Source organism: Lampris incognitus, chromosome 3, assembly GCF_029633865.1.
Source record: "Lampris incognitus isolate fLamInc1 chromosome 3, fLamInc1.hap2, whole genome shotgun sequence".
In the NCBI taxonomy this organism is placed as follows: domain Eukaryota; kingdom Metazoa; phylum Chordata; class Actinopteri; order Lampriformes; family Lampridae; genus Lampris; species Lampris incognitus.
In genome coordinates this window covers 110373582-110385528 of record NC_079213.1, presented here as the reverse complement: position 1 = coordinate 110385528, position 11947 = coordinate 110373582, and positions in this window count along the sequence as shown.

Genomic DNA, 11947 nt, shown 5'->3' with positions numbered 1-11947 from the left:
GTCACAACAAAGAACGGCCCGCCTTCTCACACCGCTCATTGGCCAAATGTTCTGCCTGTAATTGCTTTCGACCTTTCTATTGGTCAACGAACTGTCAAGACTACAGCGTAAACGTGAAGGGTCGAAGAAAAAAAACGACACGGGCATTTGTAACGATCGCAACAGAAAGATTTAAATTAAATTAAAACTAAACTGAAATAAAAGCGAATCACTCGTGTGAGATTCGTTATCCCTGAAACGGCCGAACTATTTACGTCGGAAATCTTGTCGTTACAACGCGACGCCACACGGGGGCAGATGTGGGTAAAGGAGAGAGAGGGATCTCGGCTATGGAGGATATGAGCGATGTGTGTTGGACAGACTGGACTTCCCCGCACTTCGTATGGGCTCGTTTCTTATAATAATGGTTTGTTTTAGAGCCCCTTGCGCATTTGAACAGTAACGCCGAGTCGACAATGCTGAATAACTGGCGGCAGCAATTAGTTCCACTCTTAATTCTATGACTTTTCCATTACGGCTCTATCTAGCGCTGATGACCGCACCTGTAAAACTGAGTTAACCCACCTTGCTGGGGCGCTTCGAGCCTATAAAGGCAGGATAGACAGACAGACAGACAGATAGACAGATAGATAGATAGATAGATAGATAGATAGATAGATAGATAGATAGACAGACAGGTAGACAGATAGATAGATAGATAGATAGATAGATAGATAGATAGATAGATAGATAGATGCGTCAGAGATGTTTCCTCACGGACGGTACATATGCAAATCGCCAGACCCATAACCAAACAAGTCAGACAATACACAGTACTACAGCAAGCATGGACTAACAGAGACCCAATGCAGACATTAAGCGGTACACATATGGTAAATACACGCTGACGCAACGCTCCAGTCAAAGGTATCAAAGCAAACAGCGGGACTTAAACGCGTGTTTTGAGGCACCTTAGAACCAACCGTCAGAGTGGACCAGGTCTGTCAGAGTGGACCAGGTCTATCAGAGTGGACCAGGTCCGTCAGAGTGGACCAGGTCTGTCAGAGTGGACTAGGTCTGTCAGAGTGGACTAGGTCTGTCCTACACAAGTCAGACTGTCAAGTATACACAGCAGTGCGCGGTAGCCCCCCCTCTCTCCCTCCCCCTCACCCCCCCCCCGAGCGCTGTCAGAACCCGTTCATTTGGGTTTCAAGGTATTCCCACTCCACCAGCGAAGGTGGAGAGCTCCACTTTACCAGCCGCGGTTTGGGCGTCTGCGCGCGGTTATTACCCCCACCACCCCCCCTCCTCTTCCTCCTCCTCGCGCGCCTGAGCAGAGATTTAAACAGTCGTAACCGCTGAAACGCGCAGGCAACCGGATCCGCTCACCTCCGGCCGGGCTTTCAGCGACTCGGCAGCACCTTCAGCTCCGCCGCCGCTCTTAACGGACTGGTCTCCTCCTCTCCAGGTAAGCCTCTCGAGGTTGTTCGGACAGCACCTATACCGCAGCCCGGTTCCGTAATACTTAATAAACCCGCTCATATCTGCGTTACGCGGCGGGCGATTGGCTCAGGTGAACTCTCCCCCCCCCCCCTGCACGAGGACTGCATGCAAATCAGACAAATAGCCATTTTAAGCCTCCTCGTTATGCCCCCCCTCCCCCCCACCTGATGATGCACCACCTGGAATTCTTTAAAAGCGGAGGGGAAAGTCTGCATTTGAAAAGGCTTTATTTCAAAACTGTTGCGAGAGTGTGGAGGTGACATCTCGGGCAGGTCTTGAAGCATGTGTGTGCACGCGCGCGCGTGCACGCGCGCGCGCAAAAGGCATCCCTCGCGCTTTCTACGACAGAGATGCTGCTTAGTTGATTTATTACAGGCTGGTGTGCGCGTCCGTGTGCGCGGGCACCCCGACTCCCCCAGGAATGTTCATACCTCAGTCCTGAGTCATGCAAATTACATCCCCCCCCTCCTCCTCCCTCCCCCTCGTCCCCCCCTCCCTTTCTGTACTGTTATAACCGTGTTGTGTAAACTCATCCGTCCTCCAACACAAGCGTGGATAGAAGTGTGTGTTTTCTGCTGAAGCATCCCGGACTCACCTGCAGGCTTTATGAAGCAGAAAGGCCGGAACCGACCCACGTCTGTCGGCTGACAAGAGAGGGGGCCTATAAGGGCAATTCTTTTTCCATCGGGATTACTCAACGTCCAAATTCGGATGGCGGGAAATAAAGAAACGGTCCCCAAACTGCCCTGTAGGTAACGGCTTTTGACTGATCGCAGTTATGAATAAATCTGGGGGCCAAGAAACACTGCGGAAAATCCTGCATGTAAGGTAGATAAACCGATATAAAGTATGCCCCTAAAAGAGCTTCAGAATCAGTTTGGGACCTGGGAAAAAAAGCTTTCTTCCGAGCATGTGTTCCCCGAAGGGGGGGGGGGGAAGAAGGAAAGAAAAGAAAGCCACTGTGATACCATGGCATGATGTGATAACGGCCTTGCCCGGGGCAGAAACACAGTGAAAGTCATCTACTGTTTCACACAAATAAGATGCCTGCTGCTCTGTGGCTAGCGAGCTACAAGCCCAGCCATGCTTCATATACACCTGCATATTAACTTTGCATAAGTGAGAAGGAGAGAAAGTGTGTGTGTGTGTGTATGAGAGAGAGAGAGAGAGAGAGAGAGAGAGAGAGAGAGAGAGAGAGAGAGAGAGAGAGAGAGAGAGAGAGAGAGAGAGAGAGATGTAACTTAAGATGCAGCCCTACATTTTACCACCCCTCCACCTCCACGGTCCCCCGACAGACGCACAACCACACAGACACACACGCTTGCCAAATGCTGCAGCGTTCAGGAGCTTTCATGTGGCTCCTGCTTGGGATGAAACACCGGGCGGGAGTTTTGAGGCTGAATGGAGAGGGGAGACGGAGGGAGGGGAAGATGTAAGGACGCCAAACAGGAGCGGGCAGAGGGGAGATGAGGGCTATAGAGCGGGGGGGTATTGCTCATGGGCTTTGGAGGACCGATAAGGGGAAAGGTGAACTGATGAGGGCACAGACAATAAGAGGAGGCGGAGGAGAGAATGAATGGAGGTGGGCGTCAGAGGACTAGGGAGGAGGAATTGGGAGAGCAGAGAAAAGGAGGAGAGAGGAGAATGGAGGAGATTTGAGAGGGAAGAAATGGAAAATAGAGATTTATTTTTTTTCTTTCACCTATCCCGGGGCAGGAAATTTTCTGGCTCCTTCAGGTGAAAAACCGCTAAGTATTCAATCTGCAATCTGATCCGTACAGAGTAAGCTCTGTCATAATGCAAGGGCCTCTCCAGTGACTGTAACCTACAGGTAAACACATTCTGACAGCTTCAGACACGTTCTCATGGCAGACACACTACCCACAAGGTAAAACTAATACTTCAACCTCATCCATAGGATTTTAAACATGTCTGATTTGGTAACCCCTCATAAAAAGTGAACCCCCAAGTACTCAAGTCATCATCTGTAGTCGTGGACGATGTCGGAGCGTGATTTCCCGGCCCTTCCAACGGATGGCGTCCATCAGGTACACTTCAGAAAACCTGTGAGGGAATAATAGTGCACTTTGTTTGTGTCGCAGAGTTTTACACAGACTTTCGAGCCGTGTTTCCCCACACAGAAATAAATCGGGAGCCTCGGTACAGGCACCCAGCGGTAGTAACCGTTTGTGATCTGTGATGTGAAAATAATGACGACTTCTTTCGTTGGACCGTCAACTAGGTCATGGTACCAGTTAATAATGGATTACATTTATATAACGGATTACTTTTACATAATGGATTACTTTTATACAGCGCTTTATCCGGACACCTGAAGCGGTTGAACAACATTGTTCTTTATAAGATACTGGAGTGTTGTGACGTTGTTTGAAACATTTTACATCTGTCTTCTCAGAACGGTGTCTGTATTTCACTGCCTGGACCACACAGCCAGCCAGCCAGGGCTGTCGGCACCGCTTCGGTTGTCTTATTTGGGGACTTGGTTTGCCCGTATTTGTGCAGGCGCTCGGCTGTCTTGCAGGTCTTGATTGACTGAACGTACGACCTTGTGACATTAGTGTCAGTGGTAATCATTCAAGCCAGCGGAAGGAACAAAACAACCAACAACTCGGAGCACCACCTCCGCCGTCCCTCTGCAGAGGTGTTGGATGCTTCAGCTTTGTCTCCTTGCTGTCGGTGTAGATCAGCCGGATCGCTCGGACCAGTGTTTCTCAACCCAGTCCTCAAGGACCCCCCCTATCCTGCATATTTTCTTTGCAACCCTGAATAGGTACCTGTTTGTAGTTATTCAACCAATCAGCAATGAATTTTGTCAGACGTTGCACACCTTGCATAATGAAGTGCTGCGAGATGATTGGTCGACTAAGTACAAGCAGGGCTACCTACGCAGGGTTACAATGAAAATCTGCAGGATAGGGGGGGGGGGGGTCCTTGAGGACCGGGTTGAGAAACACTGGCTTAGACGGATCCACCGCATGGGCAAGGGGGGCGCGTGCCCGGGGCCCTGGAGCCAACGGGGGCTCTTGACCTTGAGATTTATTTATTTATTTATTTTAACGCGCGACGTATTTTTTGTTTTTCAAAATATTGGAGTAAATGTGCTTTTGAAATTGCAGTACCGTTACGAAATCGTTTGAATGTTTTGTAAATTACCCGAATAGATGACGTAACGTCGAAATGACGTAAGCAACAGGTCAAAGGTCAGATTGGCGATCAACATGGCGCGCGTCAAACTCGAGGAAGAAGGTGAAGATGCCGGTTCGGCGCAACTAATAGTCTCTATGACACAGAGACGCTGAACATACCGTCACTCCTGGCCACCGAACCGGAGCTCGTCCGGGAGTTGGACTCTTGACGATCTCCTCCATCAACGACCTCTCTTCGTGGAAGGCCAGAAGAAAGCCGTTGGTTGGTTTCGGTAGGACATTTTTCAGTTTGCCCCCTACTAATTTATACTGCGCCGGACATGGCGCGCATAGAAGGAAACCGACCTCAAACGGCAGCCATTTAACGTGTCGTGGAAACCGCGGGAAAGTAGATTATTTCTATCGCCGACGACACGGACGCGTTTATTGCCCCCGTACAAACTCGCCGCCTCTCGGCAACATGGCGCCGCCCCCAACCGACCGAGTGCCCGCTCCGCCCTCTCAACCCGGAAACGCTTTCTTAAAGGGCCCGTCTGCCAATTATGGTGACGGTAATCCGCCCGCGGGTAGAGGCCAGTGGCGCTCCCAGAAATTTTTCATAGGGGGGGGGGGGCAAATGGGGCCACTGAAAATCTTGGGGTGGCACACCAAAACCAAAAGCCATGACTGAATTTCGGGAATTCTATGACGCTGTTGCAGTATAATGTATAGGCTTGTGGAAAACTGTCAATATGAGAGTTAAGAAAAATATACATTATTGATTTAAATGAACAGCACCTAATGCAAAATATCAGATAGAAGCATATTATGCATAATCAGAAGCATATTCTGCATATGCGACTCCTGGCTGGGGGGGGCGAGCGGGGATAGTATCAGGGTGGCCGTGGCCACCCCTGGCCACCCCTTGGGGGCGCCACTGGTAGAAGTGTCCACCCCGTGGCTGTATTTTCCTCTTGGCTCGTGCAGATCACAAATTGTTTTAAACCTCGCACCTTCAGCAAACGTCTGAGGACCACAGGCAGAGAAGGCCTTAGTCCCATGTTTCCTAGGCTCATAGCAAAAATCCCAGATTTTGCTCGTGCACACAAAATGCTTAAATCTTTAATAACATTTTCTGCACATTCCTTTTTTATTCTTTGCCAACGTAAACCATGCACCCAAGTGTGGTGTGTCAAAATGTTGATTGTACAACGTGATTAATCCAGAGGTGCAAATTGAGCTTGGGGCATTTAAGGTCCATTCCAGGATATGTAGTTTTGCCACAGACATTTCAGGTCTTGAAAGAGCATGCAGCTTGCACGCCGAATACAGGAATGTCTAACAGAGCTCTTGCCAGAGGAATAAATGTTCACCTCTCAACCAGAAACTGCCCTCATCAACGTTGCAAATTCTTTGCAACATTGCGTCCAACCAGACTCAAAATCACAGACCACTTGTAACCTCACGAACCCGAGACCCCACCTTAATTCTGACCCGTTGCAGAAGTGAATGTGACCAAATAGCTCAGTGATGAAATCGTTGGTTTGCTCAACCAAAAAAATTTCGCATGGAAAACATGCTTGGAGACGCTCACCTTAATGTTCATCAAGCTCACTCAAGTCTTGATTTGACTGCAGTTTGACCTCACATCCATCCCGAGAGGGCAAACATTCACCTTCAATGACCAAACATGAAATACATTTAAAAAGGTCATTAGAATACAGGGGGGGAAAGATCTTTGACTCATATGCCTACTTTCAGATCTGAAATTATCTTTATTTCTGGACTCTCAAGGTTAGCAAGCATGTGGGAAAGGGTCCTCTTTACGGATTAATCCTGTGTGCAGTTTCAGCTTTGGCACAGTGTAAGGGGATGGATGTCAGGCTGTGTGCTGGGAACATAAGTGTGTTTTATTCACAGCGGTTTAAATGCACACAGACACCATGCCAAGATCATGATGAACACTATCAGGCCATTCATCTGCTGCCATCCCCTCAAGCATTCAGCAGAAAATCCTACCTAACAACAACCTGCACCCGATATCACCTATTCACCGTGTTTACAAGCATTTCTGAATCCCAAGCCGAGTCAAATCAATAAATTAGTGCCAAATAAATTAATTTCAACCAACTGATTTCTTTATGTTGGCTATAACTCGGCATAACTTTTGCATGTTCGCGTCTTTTTTCAGTTAAGATACCAACCTTATTTGTTACCTGTGTTTCGTTGCGCAATATTGCAGCTCAATGGAAGTGTCTTACCTTTTCTTCAAAGTGCCCTTCAAAGCAGTCCAAGCAACTGATTGAAAATTCGTTTAAGCTTTTGCATCCTGGCCCGGTAACAACATTTTTTGCTTAGGCGGGTGTCTGCTGATGTTATTGTTGCAGCATCATGTAGTTGGTCAGATAGTGACAGCCTAATTTGATTGACCAAAAGGACGCCCTTGGACTATAGGAGGCAGCCATTGGAGACATTACAGGAACAATACCAAAATTGCCTTTTGATGTCACTTTGAAAGCGTTGGCATTTTAGCTGTTTGCTTGTCACTGTTGTTAATGTGTGATTTTACATTCGTCTGAAAAGTGTCCCGGCCTGTCTAGCTCTTCAGTAAGAGGGGTGCACTGATGGGTCTGTTTACATATTACATAAGAAGATGAACGCCGTGACAGGGTTCTGCCAAAGTTTTGGTCGTGGGAAAAAGTGAAGGTCAGGCCCACAAGGGAAATAGGGGAGGAAGAGGAGAAAAAGAGGAGTGGGGGGAAATTGAAGAGGGCAAAGGAGATAAGAAAAAAAAGAGATGTTAGGGCATAGAAAGGAAAGGAGAACAGAGGAGAGGTAAGGAGAAACTACGGAGAGGAGGCCCAATATGGTAGGCCCATACTGGGCGAGGAAGACGAGGGGGGGTTAGCGCTCACTTTTCTGGGTCCTTTTTCGGGGCGGGGGGTGGGGGTCTAGTGGGAACACTCGTCTTCGGCGCTGACCTTTTCCACCACTCTTCCCTCCTCTTTCTCAGCTCTGTTGGGAATGTGTGCAAGCATGTCCGCTCGATTGTAAACGGAGGGGGGAAAAAAGTGCTCTCAAAGTTCCCCAGAGTGGATATTCAGCCTAAAAAGTGACTGTCAACTGCTTGGCGGCAGCCCCACCGAGTCTCCCTGCCTTTTAGTCTCTTTTGGGGTTTATATGAGTATTTTCCGGTAGCCATAAAAAAGCCTGAGCCCTTAAATGACATGCAGACTACTTGATGTAGTTTCTCTGTCTGTGTGGTTACCATTGGTGTCCTTATGTGGCAGCTTCAGTATGCCGAGTGGCTGCTGATATTATTGTTTGTCGAGGGAAAGGCTGCTGCTGTACGCTGTCAGTCCCGAGCCAGCCATATGGACCCCATTGGCAACTTTTACTAGACTAACCCCTCAAAATATCAGACGGTTAAAACTTCATGCAGCTGTTCGGTGTTCTGTGCTGGTACGCTGTAAACGCTGAAGCGTGCCAGGGAGATGCGGTGAGGTGAGGAAAGCTCCTCCCCAGCTCTCAGAATAAATAAATCGTATTGATAATCTGGTTCTCGATGACCATAAGGAACTGTTGGTCATTTGTGCGTGCACGCTAATGAACTCTACCGAGGAATAACGTAATTGTCGAGGTATGTATTGTGTAATTCATATCCAGTAACCATCGGACTGTTTCCCAAAGCTGGTGGCAGGACTTTTCTGTCAGTATTGCCAAACTGGAAATCTCCAAGTTCATTGAGATAAGGGGAAAACCGAGAGAGGATAAACAAGGAGGCGCCGGTGAAATGCAGGATGGCCTCGCCCCAAATAAACCAGACGCATTTTTCATTCCTTTCGTTGGTGGATGTTTAATATGCCGCTTATATCTGTTTTATCAAGTATTCAGGTTTGCTAATTTTCAGAGACATGACATATCTCGTCAGGCGTTAACGCCCTCATGGCCGACACATTTGGCCCTCAGAAAAGGAGTAGTGACAGTGTTTTACGTTTTTAAGTTACGCTATACGTTTTTCCAAGAAGAGCTCAGGAAAACCTTCCGTGTACTGAGCAGTAGGAAAAGTGAGAGACGTGGGGTCGGCTTCGGGGGGAGTTCTTGCCACATCCCATGTCGGCGTGTTCTTCAACTGTGCCATATCAGCGTCATGTCTCCAGCATGCCCCGATGATTCAGCCGGTTTTACCAACGACGGACCCTCCGTGAGCGCATCTGTATAAACGCGTGCGATTACGTGTGCCTCTGTATTGCGCTTGGACCGCCAACGATGAGAAGCACCCTGCTTTTATTGCAGTGTGACACACATGAGGAACAGCTGCGGAACACACACAGACGCACAAACACACACACTCGACACGGTATAAAGAGGTAGCGAGCACTGAATTCCTGCTCTTAAATGTAAAGGGGACGCCGTGTGATGGAATTTCCTCAGACACACCCATGCATTTTAAAACGGCCCAACTGCAAATTTGACTATAGGGGGCATTTATTTTAATTCACATTTTGCACATATAACATAATTCATGGAAATGCTTTCATAATTCATGGAAAATCAGTTATGGAATTAATTTGCCTCTCAAGTCGAGTCAAACGAACATCCTGCATTCTGTCTGATGGTGTTTACCAAAACGAATCTAGGTCAAAACCTAGTACGTGGCTGGACCGTGTATGGTCAGTGTTCGAAGTTGTGGCCAATTTTTTTGTAGTGGTCCCAGTAATATTTGTTGTTAAAGTGTACTTAAATACCATCATATGACATGGTTAAGCCATGTTTGAGAAGAAAAAAAGGTTATAAATGCAGCTGCAAGAACAATACTTTCCCACTCATCTCTTGGGATGCGATTTGTTTCTTGTTCTGTGCAGCTTCTGTTGTACACAATGCATCTTGCACAATTACTTATGATTGCCAGACTTTCCTGGACATAAGATTAGACATTCCCAACAGCTGGAAGCCGCAGGACTTGCTGAGCGAGATTACCTACAACAAACAGGTACCGCCATGGAGTAATGGGCACAGACAGTGCTGCCGGAGGCGAGATAAATGAGGCAGCGCCCTGGTGAGGCTAGGACAGCGTCCTACTCGGGCCCCAGTTACCAGCACTCTGCTGTCCAGTCCCTCGACAACAAGCTGGACGAACTTCGTCGCCGAATAAGCTTTCAAAGGGCAGTGAAGGACTGTTGTGTGTGGTGCTTTATGGAGATTTGGCTGGGCCCTAATACACCTGATAGGGCTTTGTAACCAGAGGGTTTTTCTGTGCACCACATAGACCGTTCCATGATGAATACTGGCAAGGTAAAGGGAGGTGGTGTATGCTTCTTTGCTAACAGTTCATGGTACACTTATGTGGAAATAGTCTATGTCCTGTTTGCAAGTGTTAGAACAACTAACAATAAGGAGCAGACCATTCTGTCGACCAAGGGAATTCCCCTCCGTGTTGTTAACTGCTGTCTACATACCACTGCAAGCTACTGCCGCAGCGGCGCGGGACGAATTGTACGGAGCCATTAGCAGGCAGGAGAACTTGCATCCTGAGGCAATTTCAATTATGGCGGGGGACTTTAACCACTGTAACCGGAAATCTGTGTTACCAAATTTTTACCAACATGTCACCTGCCCAACCAGAGGCAGCAAGACTCTTGACCACTGTTACTCCATGGTCAATGCAGCTTACGGGTCTATCCCATGACCTAATTTTGGGAAATCAGACCCACCTGTCAGTGCTCTTGTTTCCTGCCCACAAGCAGAAAGTGAAGCGCATGCAGCCCACTGTGAGGCGAGTACAGCGCTGGACTACAGAACATGAATCCAAACTTCAGGAATGTTATAAATCGACAGATTGGTCAATCTTTAAGGATTTAGCTGTGAGTTTGGATGAGTATGCTGAATTGGTCACTGGCTATGTTAGATTCTGTGTGGATAACTGTATGCCAGTGCGGTCTATTTGCTCCTACCCCATCCAGAAGCCCTGGTATTAACAGCGACCTTTGCCGAAGGTTGAAGGAGCACACCATTGCTTTTAAATTGGGGACAAGGAATGCTACAAAAAAATCCAGGTATGACTTAAGGAGTGCTATCAAAGCCGCTAAACGACAATATAGGGACAAACTGGAAAATGACTACAATGGCTGACTTGCAGCCTATTTAAAGGGGTTGCAGGTAAATCTAAACCCAGTGTGGCTATCAACACCTCTGACTCTCTCCTGGATGAGCTTAACAACTTCTATGCCTGCTTTGACGCTGACAACTTGGACCCAGTGAAAGCAGCACAGTGTCCACCCGATGAAGTCGATTTATAGGTGACAGAGGCTGATATGAGTGAAACTTTTAAAAGGGTTAAGGCTCGTAAAGCTGCTGGCCCAGACAACATCCCTTCCCATGTCCTCAAGGCATGTTAGATTCAGCTATCTCAGGTTTTTACTGACATTTTTAGCCTGTCCCTGTTACTGGCGTGGTTCCACTGTGTTTTAAGAAAACCACCATTGTGCCTGTACCTAAGAAAACTCCTGTCTCTTGCCTTTATGACTACCGATCTGTTGCTTTGACCACTGTTATCATGAATTTCCTGGTACAGATTGGTTATATCATATATAAAATGTAACATTCCTGCTACCCTTGACCCATTAGTTTGCTTACTGTTCCAATAGATCGGTAGATGACACTATCTCAGTCGCGCTACATACTGCTTTAGTACACCATGAAAAGAAAAATACTTATGTAAGGATGTTGTTTATTGATTACAACTCTGCTTTTACTACAATTGTACCATCCAAACTGGTGTTGAAACTCAGAGGTCTTGACTGGGCAACTCTATCTATAGTTAGTTAGCTATTTAATTTCCTGACAGGCAAGCCCCAGACTTAGAATAGATAAACCCTACTCATCCACATTAGTTCTTAGGACCGGCATGCCTCAGGGCTGCTGTCTCGGGCCCCTATTGTACAGTCTTTTTACACATGACTGTGTTGCCAAATATGACAACAACAGCATCATTAAATTTGTAGATAACATCACAGTGATTGGACTAATAAGTGACAGTGATGAGAGGACCTATAGGTGGTAAGTGGAAGATTTAACCATATGGTTCCATGATAACAACCTCTCTCTAAATGTCAGTAAGACAAAAGAAATCATTGTTGACTTTAGAAAGATCAGAGGAACTCATATTCCTATTTACATCAATGGTTCGTCTGTTGAGTCACTGTGAGAGCCACGAAACCGGAGTCCAATTCCATGTGTTTGCAAACCTATGTGGCCAATAAACTTGATTCTGATTTTGATACTGACATCATAGACAGTTTTAGATTTCTCGGTTTACA